At 38.9% G+C, this 22,283-nt stretch overlaps 1 protein-coding gene and 1 long non-coding RNA gene across 10 annotated transcripts in view; one reads left to right on the forward strand and one right to left on the reverse strand.

Annotated features, from left to right (window-relative positions):
- The window catches only part of LOC141374102 (uncharacterized), a 67,488-nt gene extending 51,488 nt beyond the window's left edge, over window positions 1–16,000 (reverse strand). Inside the window, exons 1-2 of the long non-coding RNA XR_012380689.1 lie at window positions 15,616–16,000; window positions 15,126–15,246 (exon numbers count right to left, since the gene is read on the reverse strand). This is a non-coding gene — a long non-coding RNA (uncharacterized lncRNA). The remainder of the gene's footprint in view (window positions 1–15,125; window positions 15,247–15,615) is intronic.
- A 104-nt stretch (window positions 16,001–16,104) lies between these two features.
- The window catches only part of NAP1L1 (nucleosome assembly protein 1 like 1), a 32,746-nt gene continuing 26,567 nt past the window's right edge, over window positions 16,105–22,283 (forward strand). For 2 of the 9 annotated variants that reach the window (XM_073900627.1, XM_025882973.2), the window contains exon 1: window positions 16,108–16,246. The gene's annotated coding sequence lies outside the window, so the exon portion shown is untranslated. Of the gene's footprint in view, window positions 16,247–16,868; window positions 16,956–22,283 lie in introns of those variants that run through there. The other 7 variants (XM_073900629.1, XM_073900634.1, XM_025882976.2 and 4 more) reach the window with 7 other exon arrangements.

Consider the following 22,283-nt stretch of genomic DNA (forward strand, 5'->3'; position numbering starts at 1 on the left):
ATATTGTCAGATAAGGGACCATGTGAGTACTGTGGTCAAATGCAAAGCTTACTTAGGGTATTAATTTTACAGGTCTGAATCTCAGAAGATTCTAGGAGAGCTTTTCTCATTGGCTCCTGAGAGGTAGGATTCAGAATTCATAAACATAGGGAACCTGATGGGTTATGGGGGCAATATTTTTCATGAACTGGGGCAGAAAAGCAGAATGTCAGAGCTGAGCACCCCTTTACCACTCGGGACAGAAGACTGAATTTTATACCTGCCTAGAAGATTGAAACAAACTATGCCCGCACGGCTCTAATGGTGGTGGTCACATGCACACACATACACACACACAGGCAATAGCAATAGCCCAAGCCTCAGGGAAGAGGGAACAAATCAAGTTCCAATAGCAGGAAAACAACCTCCCCCCAAGTCCAAAACATACCCACCAAAATAAATATCCGGGCCTCCTCCTTAAAAGTACTGTAGCTGTGGCCTTCTGGAGTCAATTATTTGGTTCAACTCTTAAGAGTAATTCTAGGGATGGGGGATGGTGATAGATTTTGGGCTCAGCAGAAGTGGAATAGCCTCTTGCAGTAGACTGGTGGAGGAGAGGGAGAATTTCACAAGTGGAAATCTTTTGGCAAATCTAAAGCAGCATTTCATTTTCATTTAGGGCTAGTCCTCATCATACCATCCCTTCTGCACACCTAGGTGTTGCAGGCAAGTGGACAGGAAGACAGGATCAAAAGCATAGGCCATTAGCAAAGAAACCATTTCTTATTAAACAGCCTCATTTAATTTAAGTCAGACAGAATTTAGGAACAAAACCAAATTGTATTTTCTCCTTATTGCCTTTCCAGTTTTCTCTAAAACTCTTAACACTTTTTAAAATTAAGATTATTTCTACTGTCTCTCTAAATTGACCTGTATTGTGTTTATAAAACAGTGATAAGCTTTTAAATGTTTGATATGTGCCAGGCACTGTGCATACCACTTAAGCGTGATTTCACATCATCTTCACAGCCCTTGAGCAGGATTGCTAGTTAGTGGCGGAACCAGGATTACAATGCACATTGCTCCACCCTTTAACCAGGTGTTGCACTTGCATAATATTCTGCACTGTGTATAGTGGGTAATCCTAGCAAAGTAGCATATCTGCTACCCCACCCCTGATTACCAGCCACGCTAAGGCCCTCTACTATAAAGAATAGAAAAGTTTGCGTTTGAGGTTTTTCTTTTGAACTTTGTCAGCATGGGGTCACTCCCTATCATTTTCAGTTCAAACAGGACTCACACCATCTGGGGACGGACACACACACACACACACACACACACACACACACTTTGATCTTGGTCTCCACCTAAAATTCCTTGATAGGGTACAGCTGCCTCTGCACAAATGTCTGCAGAAAGATGAATAGGGGATGAGAATCACATTTTCTATGGTCTTGACTTTATTTTTTCCCTACATTCCATTGCAGCCTATATAGTTGTTTCAGGTTTTAGTTAAAGTTGGGGTTACTAAAAGAAATTATAGGAGTCAAGAGAAAATAATTTTAAACTGTATGCTAAATAAAACTTTTCCCATAGTCTAGACCAGAGGTTGGAGAACTTTTTCTGTAAATGGCCACAGAGTAAATAGTTTAGGCTTTGAACAGTTTGTCTCTTTTGCAACAACTCAACCCTGCTATTGCAGGGAAAACAGCCATAAGTGTTATGCAAACAAATAGACTTGGCTGTGTTCCAGTAAAACTTTATTTACAAAAATAGGGTTTGGCCTAGGTTTGGCCTGTGAACTAAAATTTGCCGACCCACGGTCTAGTGCAGTACTGCCCAAGAGAAACACAATGCAAGCCACAAACATGATTTTAAAGTTTTTAGTAGTCACATCTTAAAAAGTAAAAAGAAACAGGTAATACAGAATAATACATTTATTCAACCCAGTATAGCCCAAATATTATCATTTCAACATGTAATTAGCATTCAAAAATATTAATGAAGCATCTTCCAATTCTTTCTTTGTGTTGTCTTTGGAATCTGATGTGTATTTTCACATTTAAAGCACATCTTAATTCAGCCTAGCCACATTTTGGTGCTCAATAGCTACATGAAGTAGTAGCTGCTGCATTGGATGGGGCAGCTCTAGACTCTATAGGTATCTCTAGTTACTCACCTGGTTTCCCTTTTCTTAGGTTTATCTATCTGCATACTCTTTCTTTATCCACACAACCTGCTCCAGCATCCTTAATCCTTCCCCTGAGTTTGACTTATTTACTATAGAGTAGCATTCAGGCATTGCCTCGGGGCTGCCCATGGTAACCTTTGTCACTCCAAGTCCTACAGAACTGTGCGTATGTCTGCAGGTTGGGTTGGTGTCTGTCTTAGTCTGTTTAGGCTGCTATAACAAAAATGCCATATGCCATGTGGCTTCAACAGCAAACATTCATTTCTCACAGTTCTGGAGACTGAGAAGTCCAAGAGAGAGTGCCACCAGATTCAGTGTCTGATGAGAACTACCATAGGCTGCCATTTTATTTCTGTGTCCTCACATGACAGAGGGGGTGAGGGATCTCTCTGGAGTCACTTTTATAAGGGCATTAATCTCATTCATGAGAGCTCCATCCTCATGACCTAATCACCTCCCAAAAGCCCCACCTCCAAATACCATCACATTAGGGGTTAGGTTTCAACATATAAATTTCAAAGGGACACAAACATTCAGCCTATAGTGGTGTCCCCAGAGAATCACCCAGCAACCCAAGTTCTAAAGGACAGCCAGAATATGTGTGCACACTCCAAATCTGTTACCTTGTGAGGTTTTCCATCAGAATGAATTCTAGATCCTCCTCTTTACTTTTTTGTCCAATTATCCAGAAAGTAACTATTGGACCCGGAGTCTCTCTGTCTCTCCTCTCTTTCTCTCTCTCTCTTTCTCTCTCCATCTTGGTCTTCCTGTATCTCTTACTATGTCTCATCTTGTGCAGAAGCCTAAGGAATTCAGTTTAGGAGGGCAGCCATGTACTTAGAAAGGAAAGGAGAATGAAGTTTAGTGGGTAAATAATAGTCTCCACCAAGGGATATTTTCCTTCCCAGGGTGACTGGGCTGTGAGTGTGGAGATCATTCTTCTAATTTCAGCTTCATTATCTTATATAATGATTTTAACAGTCCTGTTGGGTCAAAAGTTTTTATTTCCATTTTACAGATGAGAGAATTAAGGCATTAGGTTATGCAACTTTCACAGATAATTGTTCCTTGTTATAGTATAGTTTTCCTTTTATTATGTTTATTTGGGCTATATCCCCAACTAGATCATAACATCATGTTCCCAACATTACAAAATCCAACATCTAGACATAGCAATTGCTTAATAAAGCTTTGCTAATTGAGTAACTAAATTAATGATGAATATATATTTATGTGCTGATGCTAGAAACTAATAGAAGCAGATTTCTTGCTACACAGGTAAATTATTTTGATAAGAACTAATGTTTTAAAATTCAGATACTCAAAAAACTACTTAGGAGTATCAAGGATGGCTGCTAATTTCTTCTACGATGCTGAATCATGGAATTGTGTTTATTTAATTAGGGCATCAATCCAACATTTAAAAAAAACTACTCAAAAAGTGATTTTTTAACAGTTCAGTCAAATGATTTATACACATAAAAATCACTTGATTAAAAGATAAAGCCTGTTGTAGGTAAGGTCCATCTTTAGATTAGAACAAGAAAAAAGGAAGAAAACTAACACTTATGGAGTAAATCGTGTGATAGGCCCTTTATATAGTCCTCACAAAACCCTATTAGGTAAAAAGGATATAAGCATTCATATATGCAGACGAAGAGGAAAAGCTTTTGTCGGGGAGGAAAAACTTTACTCTCTTAGGTTCAGCACGTGGTGGCCTGTGAATTAAACTAAAAAAAAGACAGATTAACAGGTGAAAATGCAGACAATTTTTACTAATATTTACATGCACAGGAGTTTACAGCAAAACTCTCAAAGAAGCAGTTATACTTGGGAACTTTTATACCCTTCTTAACTAAGGGAAGAGAATTTTGGCTTCAAGGGATGATAAATTGTGGGGAAATATGTAGGGAAAATAATGGAAGATAAGGGCTATTTTAGTAAGGTCTGTTTATGCAAACTCATCTTGGTATTAGCTCCCTATCTTTGGTGATAGGAGCCATTCTTCTCTCGTTGATACAGGAGGGGCACCTTCCTCAAAGGGAAATTTATATCCTGGATTTTAGGCAATCAGGGAAGGGCAGAGAATTCTTCCTGCATCTGCTGGCTTTCAATTGACTTTTACTCAAAATAATCCCTATGTCAAAGTGGAGTATTTGGGGCTAGCATATTCTGATCCCCTTCAAGATTCAGAAAGATTAAATTACTTGTCCAGGTTTACTCAGTTAGTATATAGAGGACTCTGGGATTTAAATCTACCTCTGCCTGCCTCTACAGCACCTGCTTTTCAAATGTAAACATTCAGAAAAACAGTCCGGTTTTCCTATTCTATTTAATATTATTGAAATAATAATTTTATCCCAAGTAACTACTATATCTTTTAGCATAGCATGATGCTTGTTTGAAATATTTTTATGAGATACCTTATTTGATCCTCCAGGTTGGTAGAAAGGCAGGACTTGCTGAACTGGTTTTACAGATGAAGAATCTTAAGCTTATAAAGAATGTAGTGACTTAACCATGGCCAAGCAATCAGTTGGTAACATTGTTGCGACCATATTTGAGGTCTTCTGAATCCCCGCACAGTGCCTTTTTGGGCTATATCATTATTGTCTCTTCCCTAACTGCCCACCCAGTGAATTTAAACGGGATTGTTCCTTTTAACCACAGACCTCTGAGGCATAGCCTCCCAGTATATGAAGGTCGCTGTTCTGAAATCATATGCTCTGGGTCCAGGTTTAGTCATTCGCTAGCTGTATGAGGATAATAGGAGATGCTTTGCAGGATGAACTTGAAAGGAGGTAAGGCAGTAAGGAGTATTACGAGTGGCTTCCATTTCTCTGGCCTCAGGCTTCAGTGTGGAAGAACCTCCACCAGAAAAACTTGCTTTGCTCTTTCCTCTGGATTGTTTATCCCCAGGGCAGAAGGAGTGATGTATCTGACTGGGGAGTCTGGGAGGAAGTACTGGGCAAGCCAAGCCCAGTCCCCTCTTGGGCTTATTTTCTTCAGAACTTGTCAGTCCAGGTCTGCATTCTGCCTTGCTAAAGGTATGGAAGGGCCTGTGACTGCCTGGAAGACCTGTGTTAGTCAGAGGTGAAGTATGAGCAGAGGCAGCCATATGCTGCAGATATAAAACTATGTTCCCCAGCCTACCTTCTCTGTAAGAAGGGAACTATTTTGATGTCCACTTGCTTGCCTCTTCCATCTCTCTTTCAGTTGGTTCTAACTCAGGCAGGGAAAATGGGTTTTATTTACTGGCTCCCTGGAAACCCAAGTAGACAGGTTCCTTTACTTTCTTTGTTCATAGACAAAGGGGTCCTAAATTCACTGTAAAATTATGTCTGAGCAAAGTTATAAATAATTTGTGATGTGTGAACCAAGTTTTAACTTGTAAGTGTGAAAAATGCTTTTATGTAATTGTTAAATCTAAATGGGTATTGCTTTCCCACAAAATCACAGTTTTTGTTATTGGTGGTTCTGCTGAAATCTGGTATTTCAGAAGTTTCAAAATGTCTTAAGAGCATACCAGATACAAAGAAAGAATACCCAAAGAAACAGAACTATAATTATTACGCTAACAAAATATCAAAGAAATTGGGGGGGAAAATGGAAGTAAAATACTCTGCCTTTTAAATTAGAGCCATCGAAGTGGTCTGCAATAGGAAAGTGCTGGGATGCTCCCCTAGCGCTAATTTTTGATACAAGAAAGTCATAGCCCACTTGGGCCTTAAAAAATTATTCTTTGAACTTAGTAATAGTATCTCTTCTTACTGATATCTGAAATACCTTCTACCCAAGGAAATCAGTACACTGACTCTTGACAAGATTAGACTGATAGATATTGCCTGATTGCTCTTCCTCCTTTGGCATCTCAGATACTAGTCTCCTCTGCCATTCCTTCTACTACAGGTCTTTCTTGCTGACCCTTTATCTTCTGCCAACTTTTTAAATGCTGGAGTTCCTGGTCCTCTTATCTACCTTTTCCATGGCCATCCGCATCTGCGTGCCTTGTGTTGAAGATTTCTAAATCCATAATTGCCTCCCACACAATTCTCCTGAACTACCCATTTGAATTCCTAACTGCCAGAGCCATCAGAGCCATCTCAAACACAGAATGTGCAGAACTAAACTCAGTTTGTGCACTCCTGCTCCCACATTGGCAGATTTCATATGAAAGTCAGTTTCTCAGGACCAGTTGGAAAATCTGATGATACCGAAGCCATGGGGCAACAACTGGCTGGAGCCGAGGAGTAGCTGCCTCTGGGCTCCTGTTGCGCACAGTCCCTTCCACTCCTGGCTGACTTCACACGATCCATCCCTGGCCTGGCAACAGCGATGTTCGAGTTGGTGACCACTGATCTGGTCATACTAGATCATTTGTTGTATTGAGAAATGGATTCAAGAACCAGATAGCATCCCTCTTTTCTATTCAGGCTGGAATTACTGGATTTTATTGAATCCTGCCTCTACCGGTTACCAGATTAATTGCAACTTGGCCTAAGTTACTTACCCTCTCTGTATCTCAGTGACCTCATCTATAAAATAGTGACAATAAGTAGCTACTTCACAGGGCTGTTGTGAGAGGTAAATGAGCTAAAGCATGAAGGCAACTGAGAACAATGCCCAACACATATGAAGCCATAGTGTCTGCTGCCTCAGCCCCGACTCCTTGTTACTCTCTCTTGGATTTTTGTGACCTATTTTTCAAAACTGCTTTTAAAAGAGATTGTTTTATAAGATTTTGGAAAATAGATTTAATCTGGTTCATGACCTGTAAAGAATACAACCTTGATCCTTGAGACTATGTAAATGCACCTTCTTCATTACTAAGAAGTCTAGTTTCTGGAGTTAAATAGAGGTTCAGTTTGACACCTGAAGTATGTGAGAGTGATAGGCCCAAATTGAATGGACAAATATGTACCAACATATTACATGACTTGGCTGGAGTTTTTCTGTATATGAAATCCATGCTCAAAGGTGGAAGTCATTGTTTGAATGCTTTTGTATTCCATAACTGTATTTCTCAAATGACCTTGAACAACTAGACCAAAACATCTTTGACATGGTCGTTCTCTTGCCAGAAATACTGTCCTGCTCTTATCACACAGCAAATTCTTACCTCCCCTTCAAGATTTGGTTTCAGATGTCACTTCTGTGACATCTTTTCTGGTACCTACTTCTCTATTATTAGCACTTAAAATTGAATTGTAGCTGCTTGGTTACATGTCTGTTTCTTTCAGAGTGAATTCCTTTAATTCTGGGACATCTTATGCATTTAACTAGAAATGAGGTAATTACAGGCTTGGATTCTCTGGTGCCAGGCTCTGCAGATGTAAATCCAGACCCTGCCACTTAAGGGCTGTGTGGCTTTGGGACAGATCCTGGATGTCTCTGGACCTGAATTTCCTCATCTAGAACATAGGGATAAATAGAGTAGTATCTTATAGGGTTGTTGTGAGGATTAAATGAGCTAATAGTTACAAATCTTTATAGGACAGTATCCGGCACATAGAAGACACTCAGTAAATGGTAGTGATTACTATTATTGTTACTGTTGACTTGATTTTTCCTTAATTTATTTCCATATTTTATCTCTAGTGTCCTGCAGTTGTTCAAATTTACTCTGCTACAACTGATGAAAATCTAATTTTACTGCTTTTTGCTTCTTCTAGCTTCAGGAACTAACTTTTCCAAAATATGAATCACAGTTTGATTCTGCAGAGATAGAATATTGAGAAATGAAAGATACTGAATGTCTAGTATTGGCAAAAGATGCATAGCCACATTCCACGTCTTATTTTTTTGTCTTTTTTTTTCTTTTTAAAACTTATCTTGTAACTCCTCCTAACTCCCAGATAAGGCCTTTCTAGGTCAATAAATTGATTCCCTTTTACTTCTATACTACATTTTATTCCCTTCTACCCCCCCCATTATAATGTGTTTAATATATATCTATTTAATATTAATTCCTGCTTCATCCTATCAGGGAGTACTCGATATTAACATGACTTATAACTGATGATGTTAACCTTGATCATTTTAGTTAAAGTGATATTTGTCAGGTTTCTCTATTATAAAGCTAATATTTTTCCCTTTCCTTACTCTTCTTTGGAAGTGAATCATTAAATCCAATCCTCAGCCAAGGGGGAGGGAAGTAACCTTCACCTCCTGGAGTGGGGAATATCTACATATATTCTTTGGATTCTTCTATAAGGAGGATTTGTCCTTTCTCCACTATTTATTTTACATTCAGTAATTTTTTTTTGAAGGGAGGGTATGGCAGAAGGGGAGGGAGAGAGAGAATCTTAAGCAGGCTCCACAGCCAGTGCAGAGCCCCATGTAGGACTTGATCTCACAACCCTGAGATCATGACCTGAGCTGAAATCAAAAGTCAGATGCTTAACCCACTGAGCCTCCCAGGCGCCCCCACACTCAATAATTTTTATATCAATATGGACTCATGGATATTTATTTTATTCTTTGGGTTATAATCCAATCCTATCATTATTTTGCTACTGAATTATTCCAGCTTTGGCCATTGGGGGCCATTGGGAGCTCTTTCAGATTGACTTCTGTGTCCTTGTGATATGTCCCCATCACTGTTATGTTTATTCAAACTTATAGTAATATGATGTTCTAGACTTACCTTGTATTTTCCCTCCTCCAGCCCTAGAATCAGCTATATCTCCTTCTCTTGGAAAAATGGTAATTAGAAATCAAAATCTGGGTGATGGGCATGCTTATTGCTACTAGAATGTCACTACTTCTAGGCCCTCTCAATGGACAGAGCTAGGAAATATATGTATATATACAAACCCATGTATATACACGTCTATCTACCTTCTATCTATCTATCTATCTATCTATCTATCTATCTATCATCTATCTATAAACATGAATTCATATTGATATTTCTACCCCAATCCAGTACTGCAGGGCTCATTTTAGCCTTCCCTCCTTGCTTATTTGTGATTTTTTTCCTCTGATAATGAGAGATCTGCTCCCATTATCTACAATTATTTACTTATTTGTTTGACCCTGGTACTGCAGTTGAATTGTGTCCTCCCAAAGTTCATATGTTGAAGTCCTAGCCCCTAGTACCTCATAATGTGACCTTATTTGGAGATAGTCTTTACAGAGGTAAGAGGAAAGCAAGATAAAATGAGGTCATTAGAATGAGCCCTCATCCAATTTGACCAGTGTCCTTATAAAAAGGGGGAATTTGGACATGAACACACGCATAGAGAGAAGACAATATGAAGATCTTGGTCAAAGAAGGCCATCTACAAGCCAAAGAGAAAGGCCTGGAACAGATCCTTTCCTCATAGCACTCAGAAGGGACCAACTCTACCAAAATCTTGAGTTCAGACTTCTAGTCTCCCAAACTGTGAGACAGTAAATTTCTGTTGCTTAAGCCACCCAGTTTGGTACTTTGTTATGGCAGCCCCGGCAAGTGAATACAAATACCTAGTATACAGACAGATTAGTTTCAGAACTTCTAATACTTACCTCTATGAGAAACAAATTTACCAAATAGAATACAGGGTTTATGTATAGCTGTTTTTGCCTTTAGCCTTATAGTATTTAGTCAAAATACTGTTTCTAAAGTAAGTTCCTTTTTTACCTATACCTCTAATGGGGTTATATTATATATTTGTAATACAATTAGATTAATTTATCAGACTGAATTCCATCCTAGGATCCCTCAACATCCTGGTTGACTTTTTTTTTTTTTGTAAAGATTTTATTTATTTATTTGACAGAGAGAGAGAGACAGTGTGATAGGGAACACAAATAGGGGGAATGGGAGAGGGAGAAGCAGGCTTCCCATGGGGCAGGGAGCCCAATGTGGGGCTCGATCCCAGGACCCTGGGATCATGACCTGAGCTGAAGGCAGACGCTTAACGACTGAGCCACCCAGGTGCTCCTGGTTGACTTTTTAAAATGTGCATACAATAAATGATTTTGAGAAATGTATAAAGTCTATAAGTATTCACTACTGATAGAGTGTAGAACAGTTCTATTACCCTAAAAACTCTCTTCCTCTGCAGCACCTTTGGAATCAACTCTTCACCCCTCCTGAACCCCTGGCAAGCACTGATATGTCTTCTATCCCTTTAATGTTGCCTCTCCCATATGTCATAGAAATGAAATTATATAATATATAGCCTTTTGATTATGGTTTCTTTCACTTGGCAAAAATGTATTTGAGATTCATCCATGTCGTTGAGTATATTAGTAGCTTGTTCCTTCTTATTTCTGAGTAGTATTGCATTGTACACTGTTTATTTATCTATTCACCTGTGGACAATATCTTCATTGCTTACAGGTTTTGGCAATTAGGAATAAGTTGTCATAAATGTTCACTTCCAGGTGTGTGTTTGTGTGTGTGTGTGAACATAAGTTTCCAGTTCACTTGGGTAAATAGCCAGGAGTGACATTGCTGGGTCATGTAGTACGTGTATATTTAACTTTAAAAGGAACTGCCAAACTATCTTCCAGAATGACTGTACCATTTTGTATTCAGATCAACAATGAATGAGAATTCTTGCTGTTCTACATCTTTACTAGTATTTTGTAGCATCAGGCAGGTGTTTTGTTTTGTTTTAATTTGAGCAATTCTAATAGGTGTGTAATAATATCTAATTGTGGTTTTATTTTGCAAGCACTGCATGTTACAGATCTATCCCTGTTGCCATATTACATTTGACATTCTGCTGCCTAATATTCTGATTATGCATCCACCACATTTCACTATTCTCCCAATAGTGGACACTGCAATTGTCTCCAAATAATATATAATTTATTTTCCTTATTTTTTATGATCTCAGATTTCAATATTTATTTTTACCAACAAGTTGCTTCATAGATGAGGAAAAATAATATCTAAACAAATATCCAAACAAGATCTAAACCATATCCAAAAATCTTCTTCCATAGAGTAGATTGTCAAATTTTCTCACATAGACAAATGTAGAATTGATGCAATTGTCTTCAAAAAAGGATCACTTAATAAAGTGTTATGACTTCCGGTTTTTCAATGACTTTTTTCTTTCCTTTCTCCCTCCCTCACTAGCTTTCTTCTTTGCTTCTTTCCTTCCACTTCATTCTATCAAACAAGTATTTATTGAATGTCCTTGCCCTGCTAGTCATTATCCAAGCCAGGAGTTTACAAAAACAAGGACACTGCCTGTACTAACTAATAATCTAGTGTAGTGTGTGTTCGGGGAGAAGGAAACATGGGAACACACATGTATACATAAAAAGTTTCAGAAAACAGACAAGAGTATGCAACCAGATCTGCCTTGGTGAGTTAGGGAAGATTCTCCAGGAAAGATAAAAACTTGGGCTTGATTTTGAAAGAAAAGTTGAAGGGGGGAGCAGAAGGTATAAAAATACTTGGTGTGTTGTGGGCCTGGTGAGTAGTTCAAAGTCATAATGTATGGGGTTCATGACAATGGATAGTGGGAGGTATGGCTAGAAAAATAGGATGAATTCAGATTAAGATGGACTTTGTAGGTGTTATTTTGTCATGTGACATCAAAGAGCCATTGCAGGTTTTAGGACAGTAGATTTGATTGGAATTTATTTATTTATTTATTTATTTATTTATTTATTTAAGACTTTATTTATTTATTTGTCAGAGAGAGACAGAGAGAGCACAAGCAGGGGAAGTGGCAGGTAGAGGGAGAAGCAGCCTTCTTGCTGAGCAAGGAGCCCGAGGCAGGACTCGATCTCAGGACCCTGAGATCATGACTTGCGCCAAAGGCAGACGCTTAACCCACTGAGCCACCCAAGCATCCCTGGACTTGTATTTAGAACCATAATTTTGGCAATACAGATCAGAGAGGAATAAGAGGTCATTATTAGGGAGACCAATTGCAAAGCTATTATTGCAAATAGTTAAGGTAAGAGCTATTGAAGACCTACACAAAGGAATGGCCTATTTTCTGCCTAAGTTGTCTATATGTGAAGCAGGAAAAAAAAGAAAGGAAAATCTGGGAAGGTAGAATCATATTTGTCATGCAAATTAGAAAATAAAAACTACCCTCAAAGGACAACATAAAAGGGGAGCCTGTGTATCTTGCCTGTGGTGACAGATACACACACACACATGCTAATATTGTATAGAACTAAACACACACACACAAGTGGTTCCAAGTGAAACTGGGGGCATTTGAATTAAGATTGTGAATTGTTGTTACCATTGTGGTAAACGGAGTAAAGTTTACACAGATCCTTCTGTGTTATTTTGTACAACTGTATGACTCTATGATCATTTTAACATAAATTTCATTTATATTCATAACATAAATTTCAATTAAAAATGATAGCAAAATAAAGATATTTTCAGATGAAAATCCATTAATCTGTTTTTGGATTAGAGAGAGAAATTTAAGGCAACTTGTCAAAAAATTCCCACTAGAATTTTGATTTTATGTTTCATTTATATAATTTGGGGGAAAAAGGAAAAAATAAAACTATCCAGATTCAACTAAGATAACAATTATTTAAATGTATCTTGTGCAGTTTTTACATGATATTATTGGTGCCATTAGACATTTTACATGCTGATTAATTGAGATGGGTGAAAATAAATATTTATTGAGTACTTAAAGTACAAGTCATTGCTCTGGGGACTTACATATATTTCTCTATTTCATGCTACTGAAGAGGCTGATTTTATTAGAATTATTAATGCATTTTATAGATGGAGAAGCATTAAGGGTCAGACTGTGTAAGTAACTTTTGCAAGGTCACAGAATGTTGGGATGAACCTATGCCTGTCTGACTTTCAAGCCTATGCACTTTTCCAGTACTTAGGGGTTGAAATACAGACATAAACACATTTAAGAAATCATCTCTTCATTGATTTGTCTGGTTGATTTCTATAGTGTCTGTATCTAATTTAGAAATGTGGAATATACTTTTGTGGTTATTGGTGTGGATTATTTCAGCTCAGGAAAACATGATTTAAAATTTGTGACAAGATAACTGTTGATAAAATATTTCACAAAAATAGTGTGAGATACTATTAGAAGACTTCAGGGGAATTCCCTCAACCTTTAAATAAAACAAAAACAAAACAAACCCTCAGTAAGAAGTTTATAATGTTTAACTTTTATTGGGTGTTAATTCTATGTCAGGTATCATGTTAAGCAACTTACATGTTGTTTAAACGTTCACAACAAAATTGGGATGAAAATTGGGCTGTTTGACTCCAAAGCTGCACATCTTAACAACTAGGCTACAATGCCTTAAAAATCAACCGAATGAAGATAAGAGGGGATGAAGAAAAAAGGAACTTTAACTGAAAGTTTAGCATGGTTCATGATCAGTGACCAGGACCACCATTTATTGTAATTAAATTAGCTGATTAACTGCATTATGTGTTTTGAGGGTCTAAGAGGAGTCAATGTGAAAAACTAAATGGTATCTTCAGGTCAGTCACCTTCTAACCCTTTGTCTCATTTTATTTTCTTCATAGCTCTTTTACTTATTTATATCTAAAATTATTTCAGGGGCAGCTGGGTGGCTCAGTCAGTTAAGCGTCTGACTCTTGGTTTCGGCTCGGGTCGTGATCTCAGCCCCACATCAGGCTCTGGGCTCAGTGTGGAGTCTGCTTGAGATCCTCTTCCTCTCCCTAAGCGCCCCCCCCCCACTTGCTCCGGTTCTCTCTATAAAATAAATAAATAAAATCTTAAAAAAATAAAATTATTTCATTACTGTCTGTCTCATGACTTACCTCACTAAAACATAAGTTCGGTAATACCAAGAAACTTGTTTTTCTTATTCAAAGTTGTATTTCCAATGTCTTAAGTTGTTCACAACATATATTTGGGACTATCCCAAATGAATGTATAAATGACCTTCCCTTGACTTAAATGGTAGAGTTTTAGATTTACAAACAATGGTTTAAAAGATTATATTAAAAGACATGCACTATTAGCAATTTACTAGTGTTTCATTTCTTAGATTGGCTAAGATACACTGGAAGAAGGGAAGGAGAAAGCTGGACAAAGGAGCTGGAGGAGGAGGCTGAAGAAAAGGGGAAAGAATATAAACTGGTAATGATAAGCCCTTAAATATGGGGGTGAGGGTTGAAGCATCAGAAATTAGGAGCCTTAGACTAGTGACTCAAATTGATGAGGCCTCCTGGAGTGGGATAGAAATTATCATGAAGGCTAACTTCTCAATTTGATCTCAGAAGTTCTACAACCGCAAAGATTTAAAGAAAGGAGGTGAAAGTAATTTAGGTCACTTCTAGTATGCTAATTACCTCGCATTGTGCATAGCTTTAATTAGAATAAAATAATCTTGAGGTTTCCATTGAAATTAGTGCCAAGTGTATGTACATTTTGGGCACTCGTCTACCTAGTTTATGTCTTGTGGATTCTTCATGAGGAGTCATTACAGATATTATAATTACTTGTTAACTTCACATCATTGTCGAATACAGAGAGTAGGTTGAAAAAAAACCAAAAGAATCACATATGAAGAACCAAAGTAAGTGGGTACACTGAGGTATCTGTAGCTTAGAATGGGAAAGGCAACTAATTTTGCCTTTAAAATTAAAAGGCAATTTAATTTTAATGAGGTTGGGGATGCAAGAAGAAAATCTAGATCCTTTAAAATGGAATACAATTGTTAAACGTGAGCATTACAATAGATGACTCCAGGCAGTTTGAAATTTAAAGGAATGAGCATGTAGAGAAGAGGTTCTCAAACTTTTTGGCCTCAAGACCCCTTTACACTCTAAAACTTAGGGACGCCAGAGAACTATCCTGTGCATTCTAGGTCCTGATATTTAGCGTATCAGAAATTAAGAAATTTTAAAAGTATTTATTATTTCATCTAAAAACAATAAATCAATTAAATATTAACATAAAATAATCTTTTATATGAAAAGTAAATTTCCAAAACAAAAAAATTAAGTAGAGTGGCATTGTCTTACGTTTTTGCAAATCTCCTTAATGTCTGGTTTAACTGCAGATGACTGGATTTTATTATCTGCTTCCTTTTTCAAATGTTTCCGTATCACATGTCATGTAGTCTCCGGAAAACTCCACTGTACACTTGTGAGAGAATGAGAATGCAAAAGGCAAATAACGTCTTAATATTATTATGGAAATACTTTCGACTTCCCCCTTTAAAGGGTCTGGGGACCACACTTTGAGGACCACTGTTTTAAGAGTTAACATCAGTCGATCCAGCATCAGTTGAAAAATAGCCATGATGTTTCACAGGCCTGAGGATTTACATAAAATTTATTTTTTCAGCAAGATGAAACAACAGTGCCCTCATTATAAAGCATTCAGAGAATAAACAAACATTGCCATTTTCATCCATCAAAAGAACTTAAATAGAAATGGGGGATCGCACGTTAGGTAAAAGGATGGAGGGGTAGGGATGAGGAGGCAGCCCCGGAAGCCACTGAGACCCACCAAGTTAGGAGACGCAAAACCTGCAAAAGACGCCGCCAAAGTGGTCAGGAGGAAAGAACTGTTGTTCTTAGGGGAAAATATGGGCGGGGAGGGAAAATGGTTACCGGGGACCGGGGAGTTGAAGGAATTCGGCCGGGATAAGGACAAGCGGTAGCTGCCCCACCCCGCCCTCACGCCTCCCTGCACCAGGCCGAGGAGGACGAGGTGGGCCAGGGGCGAGGCGAGCGGGTCAGGGAGCTTCCCGGGAACCTAACGGGTTGTGATTTCTTTTCATGTGCAGCGGGGAGAGAAGAGATGGCGCGGCGCGTAGCAGGGGGCGGAGGCGGGAACCCTAGGACCCCAAGCACCGCGCGGAGGGTGTGGAGGTCTTCGGGGAAGAAGGACAGTTCTGTTGCTAGGCAACCTGTGCTGGGCCCGCCTCCCGCTCGCGTTGCTAGGAGACGGCAAGGCCTGGGGGGGCGGCGGAGCGGGCCCTACGTGCTGACGCTAATTGTATATGAGCGCGAGCGGCGGGCTCTCGGGTCTTTTTTTAGCGCCATCTGCTCGCGGCGCCGCCTCCTGCTCCTCCCGCCGCCGCCCTGAGTCACTGCCTGCGCAGCTCCGACCGCCTGGCTCCCCGTGCTAGCCACCGGTAACGGATGGGGGTCTGAAAGGGAAAGGGGAACGCAGAGTCGGTCAGGCGGCCTGCGCGGAGGGAAGGGACGGGGAAATAAGATTGGGGGCCGCTGGCCTTCGGGGCCTCCCGGGTCGTCCAGTGAGGCCGGAGCCTGAGCCGTCCGCGGAGTTTCGTCCCCGTAGCCTGAGAGGGCCTCCGGGATTGGCTGGCGCTTTACTCGGGAACGGCTGAGGGGACGCGGGGTTCGGTGCGGCCTGCGAGGCCCGGGGTCCGTGCTAGTGTGCGCCGAGGTTCCCTGAGCCCCACCGGCTTCTACGCGCGGACGGGAGCGAGGCCGCGGTTTCACCTCCCGGTCCACAGCGGCTGTCTCCTTAGGGCGCCCGGGGTGCGGGCCGGGTTCGAGGGCGCAGCCCACCGCTTCCTCGACGCCCCCGCTTCCTCAAAAATAATCCCCGGAGGGAGGCCGCTGGGGGATGGAGAGAACGGCGGAGGCTGCGAATTCCGATGGGAGGGAGGGGATGTGTAGGGACGAGGCCTGGAGGGGGCGGGGAGGCTGCGAGGCTCCTGGGCTCTCCGCCCACTGGAGGCGGCGACGGGCTGGGAGGGGAAACCCCGGCGGCTTCCCTAGACACGTGGCCGCCGCCTGGGCTTGACTGGAGACCGAGGTCTGGGTTGTCCTCACTTTACTGAGAGTTGTAGGGATGGTGGCATTTGGAAATTAACGGTAAATAAGACTAGCCTTTGGCTTTCAAACTCCTACCTGCTTCTCTCTGGTCTTAAATCTTTTTATTGGTATCAGAGGAAAGTATGAATGTTAGGAGATGGGTGGTGAAGCATGGCCTCTACTGCTAGGATTTTAAAGCATTAACGCTTGTAAAGGGGTCGTGTTAGCTGTTACTAACACATGATTGTTTTGTGTACCTCCAGTACAGTTAGAATTTAGATGGGTGTCTTGACCAGGATTTCATTATTTGGGGAGAATTGATCCTAATTAATCTAATCCTGTAAACGGTTTTAAGATGAAAATAAACGATTTGGCCTGAAATGTCTTTAATTCTGTTAGGACTTCTTTCACATTCTTACAAATTGGTTCCTTTATTGAATTTCCCAGAATAGATTACTTAAGTAGTTGTTTTGTTTTTAAGATGAGTAGGGGCTGGGTGGAGGAAGTATGGGTGGAAATGAGGCATTAATGTACACTTAATGGGCCAAGTTTGTAGCCTGTTGTCTTGTCAATGCCCCTACTACTCATAAAAGGAGGCAGAGAAGGGAGCCTGGGGAGTGCGGTCTTGTTTGGGAGGTCTAGGCTTTGAGAGTACAGAAAGAATGAACCCAGCACGTAATGTCCTCAAGGAGCCCCTATTTTAGATCATCGCTGTCTTAAAAAGGATTAGTAATTAGTTCTGTAAGGACTGCCCTTTAAAATCTCCTAACACTGTCTGCCTGGTTTCAGAAGAGCTGTAAAACGGAATTTGCTGTTTTTTGGAAATAGGTAGCCTCAAAATATCTTTTAAAATTAATATTTAAGCCCTATTTTCTTGTCAGCCTACATTAACACTTCTGTACTTACTTTACTTAGGAAGTAATACACGTTACCTTTGGATAAGGGGAAAATCTATATAAAATAACTTGTTTTAAACTGTTGAGGTAAATAAGGTTTACTGTGATCTTCTGGTATGTCTCATGCTTGTTGGAAGTTGTTCAAATTAAGTAAAAATTTAAAAAAATTAAGAGTTCAAATTAATGGTCCAAATCTAAAATGTGCAATTTAATTTACTTCTAAGAAGACTGGTCCTTTGGAGGATAGATAGAATCAAACATTGGTCATGAAACCTTGACTTCATAGATTATCATATCAGATCAGTGTTACGTTAATTTGATAAATACAACTTTAAAAGATTTCATACCAGTTTGAAAAATCTGTAAATTTTATCTGTTGCAAAGTACCTATTTTTGATATTGGGCCTATTGACAAAAATATGAAGCTAATGTTAAATGTGGCATATGACTGTTCTTGTCCTCTAGAGATTTAAAAAAACAACCAAAACCCAACACTTGTACCAGAATTAATTTAATCCAAAATGCTATTGGTCATTTTATTACTTATTCAGTTTGCCTATATTGTCTCCAGGTTACTAACTGGATTCTAAACCCCCAAAATTATATTAAAAACAGCCTTTTTGTAGGAAAAGGGGCTAAAGGAGGCAAAATCTGTTTGACTTCAAAGGGTGAAGAAATCAAAATCAAATACTACATCTTCGCTCATTTTTTACTTGGTTCTAAGTTTGAAATGTTAAAATAAGATTAGAGAGGATGAATCCTGATCAGTTTTGAAAACTGACAATCAGTCCATTCAGATCCTCAAGTCTAATCAAACCTGTAATTATTTGTGTTACTTGATTCTTTGAGTAAATATTTTAGCATCTATTTGGCCATAACAAGAGCAAAACAAGCATATTGGTTAGCTAGATATAAAATGTTAAATTGTGGTGAATGCTGTAAAGAAAAAGCGGGGGACAGAGTAGTATTTATAACATTCTTTACATGAAGGACCTGTTTAATGGTGATTTTAAGTGGCATTTCATACTGATTTCATCTGAGTAAGAAGTCCTCCTTGCTGGGCAGAATAGGGTTTAGAAAGGTGAGCGTTGTTGCTTTCACCCATCCTTGTAAGTTGTTTAGTACATTGATACCAGACCACTAGATCACATTACTGCACTTGCCATCCGAAGTGGCCTCTGTACTTTCGGTTACCAACTCTGCCTTTTATGCTACATGATTTGATACATTTTTGTTTGTTCAAAAATTTTGTACCTTTTAATTTTTATTGGGAAAGGGGGCTGTAATTTGAAGAGCCTATTAATTACATTTAATTAACCTATTACATTTAATTAATTACACTTATTTTCTAAGGTAAAGGGTACAGAAGAACATAACAGGAGTAAATAATGTAAGAGCACAAATTACTCTATGTTATTAACTAATGCTCCTAGAAGTAGGTAGTATCAGCATTTTAATGTGGAAACTGAAATACAGAGCAGTTAAAGGACTTCTCCAATAACTGAGCAATGATGAGTTATGATGAGGCTTTTGTATTTTTTTTAACTATATGCTAAAAACATTTTTTTAATGTTGGAGATTTAAAAGTCTGTACCTCTGGTGAAAGAAATCGGAATTTACATTGTTTAGGTATGTGGCTCTTAAGTCACATTTTGTGGCCCTGGGAAAACTTTTCATTAACTTTTTTTTTTAATTTTGTTATGTTAATCACCTTACATTACGTCGTTAGTTTTTGATGTAGTAATCTATGATTCATTGTTTGCATATAACACCCAGTGCTCCATTCAGTAAGTGCCCTCTTTAATACCCATCACCAGGCTAACCCATCCCCCCACCCCTCTCCCCTCTAGAACCCTCTGTTTTTCAGAGTCCATAGTCCCTCGTGGTTCGTCTCTCCCTCTGATATCCCCCCCTTCATTTTTCCCTTCCTACTATTTTTTTTTTAACATATAATGTATGTTCAGAGGTACAGGTCTGTGACTCAACAGTCTTAAAAAATTCACAGTGCTCACCATAGCACATACCCTCCCCAGTGTCTATCTCCCAGCCACCCGGTAGTTCCCTTGATTTAAACTGTTATGCTATACATCAGGTTGGAATTCAGAAGCATACTTGCTTGGGTTCCACTGCGCTCTAAGGAAAAGCAACAGTATTTATGGTCAGGGAGTCTTCTTCCGATATGGAATTTGTTTACGTATAGTTGAGTGATGGCTCCTAAGCTTTTTGTCTGGGGTGGGTGGGTGTGTGTGTAATTCCCCTCCCCCTCATGTGAATAAATTGGTTTTGTTTGTTACTGCTGGTTGAATTTTCAACGGATTTTCACTCCAACCCAGGTATGTTTATGTGCTTTTGGATGAGATGATAATCTAGATAATGAGCTCCCTTGGACTAGAAGGTATGTGGTGTTCTCAAATAGGAGTCCATTTTGCTTGGGACTCTTAAGAAGTCAGTTCCAAGTTGGCTATTGACACCCCAGAATTGAAAAAGTGAGCGTAAAGAATAGGATATTCTAACTATGAGGTTGTGTTGGAGCCAAATAAAGTATTGAGCCCCTGGACCACTGAAAACATTATTAATAGAACAGCAGTGTCTTAAAAATAGATTTACTTAATTTGGCGGGAGATGTGAGGTCTCAGGTAAAGGGAAAACTTATCTTTGGGTTATTATTGGTTCCCTTGAACTCTTTAAAACATTTGTAATTTTTAATGACTGGTTGTTTCCCCACGAAGTAAGTCATTTTATGTAAAGGAATATCAGCTAGTGTATTGCTGTATAATCTATGTAATAGTAGGCTGATAGAGCAGGTACTTTGGTTTTTGGGATGATAGTGGACTCCACATGGGTTTTGGAAGTCAGATTTTAATTACTAGGTTCTTACCATTTGTGTGTTGCTGAGCAAGTTGCTTAGTATTTTATCTGCAGATAGGAGGAAAGCCTGTAATAGTCCCTTACTGAGTAGGCTTCATAAGTGTTAGCTTTCTTCTCATTAGTTCTCAGGAGAACTTACTCAGAGTCAGGTTTTCTGGAATGGCGGGAAGCTTTTGATAACACATGTCTGGACATCTAACTACTACGAGAGCACAAAATATAATCAGTTTGTGGTTTGATTCGGTGACTTGTTTCCACTTCTTCAGTGGAAGATTTCTTTTTGTGTACAAGTTCTCAGGTTTAAGATTTGCCTTCAGTCACATTATGAATCATGTCTTTGAGATCTTCTGCACATTACATATACTGGGTAATGAATTCACTCTTTTATTATAGAGTGATCTTTTTATTTCTAGTAATGCTTATCCTTAAACTATTTTTTGATGTTAATACAGTGATACCAGCTTTCTTTTGGTTAGGGCTATATTTTACTTGGAAACTATATATCCTTATGTTATAGATACCTTTCTTATAAATGGGATGTAGTTGGATTTTCTTAAATCCTGCCTGACACTTTTTAGTGGGAGCCTTTAGTTGATTTACCTTCACCGTTGACTTCCTGTTGTGGTAGTTTTAATTTTTTAACGCACTACGCGGTGATACTTAAAAATGTTTATTTAGATATATGCAGTTATCCTTTTTGCCCCTCATTTCTTCTTGGAAATTAGTTCTTCTATTTGGGATCACTTGCCTTCTGCCTGAAGAATATACTTAATAGAATTTATTAGAGTGCTGGAGGCGTTTTTTCCAGAAAACCTGTTTCACATTCGTTCTTAGAAGATGTTTTAATTGGGTATAATATTCTAAGATCCTTGGCTATTTTCACCACATTGAAGACTCTCTTGTCTTTTGGTGTCTATTGAAGAGAAGATAGCTAGCTGTCTTTTATAGCTTTAACCTGAGTCTTTTCTCTGTGATTTTCAGGTGACTTCTTTGTCTTTAATGTCTTGCCTTTTCACTGATATATCTAAGTGTAGGTTTCTTTTTTATTTATTCTGATTGGGATTTGTAGGGCTAACTCCCATCAGTTCTGGTGGGATTTGTAGGGCTATCTTCCATCAGTTCTGGAAAATTCTTAGCTTTTGATTTTTTTTTTTTTCAAATATTTTGTGCATTCTCTCCTCTAACTCCTAGAACTTGTATTAAATCTTTGTTAGACTCTATTGTATCCTCAAATATCTTTTAACATTAGTGTTTTCTCTCTTTTAGTCTCTGCCATATTTTGGAAGATTATTCTAAGCTTGCATCCCTCGCTTAATTATCTTTCCAGCTGTGTTTAGTCTGCTGATAAACCTGCTCATTTGTTTGATTTACATTATTTTTATTTCTCGAAGTTCTATTTAATTCTTTGCTAAATTTGTTGTATCACCTTTAATAGATGGCTGTTCTTTGCAGATGCTTCTGCAGACACTGTATTTTCAAACTCAGTAAGCATGGTTGTCATTTGTCAGTGTTTATGTTTATAAATTTACAGTACTTTTGACAATATTTAAGTCTTTGGGACAGATTTTTGTTGTATTTCTGTTGCCCTTATTGCTCTTGAAAACTACTTGTATAAATTATTGGA

This window comes from Callorhinus ursinus, unplaced genomic scaffold (genome assembly GCF_003265705.2).
Source record: "Callorhinus ursinus isolate GAN/ISIS: 27379988/994484 unplaced genomic scaffold, GSC_fseal_2.0 scaffold14, whole genome shotgun sequence".
In the NCBI taxonomy this organism is placed as follows: domain Eukaryota; kingdom Metazoa; phylum Chordata; class Mammalia; order Carnivora; family Otariidae; genus Callorhinus; species Callorhinus ursinus.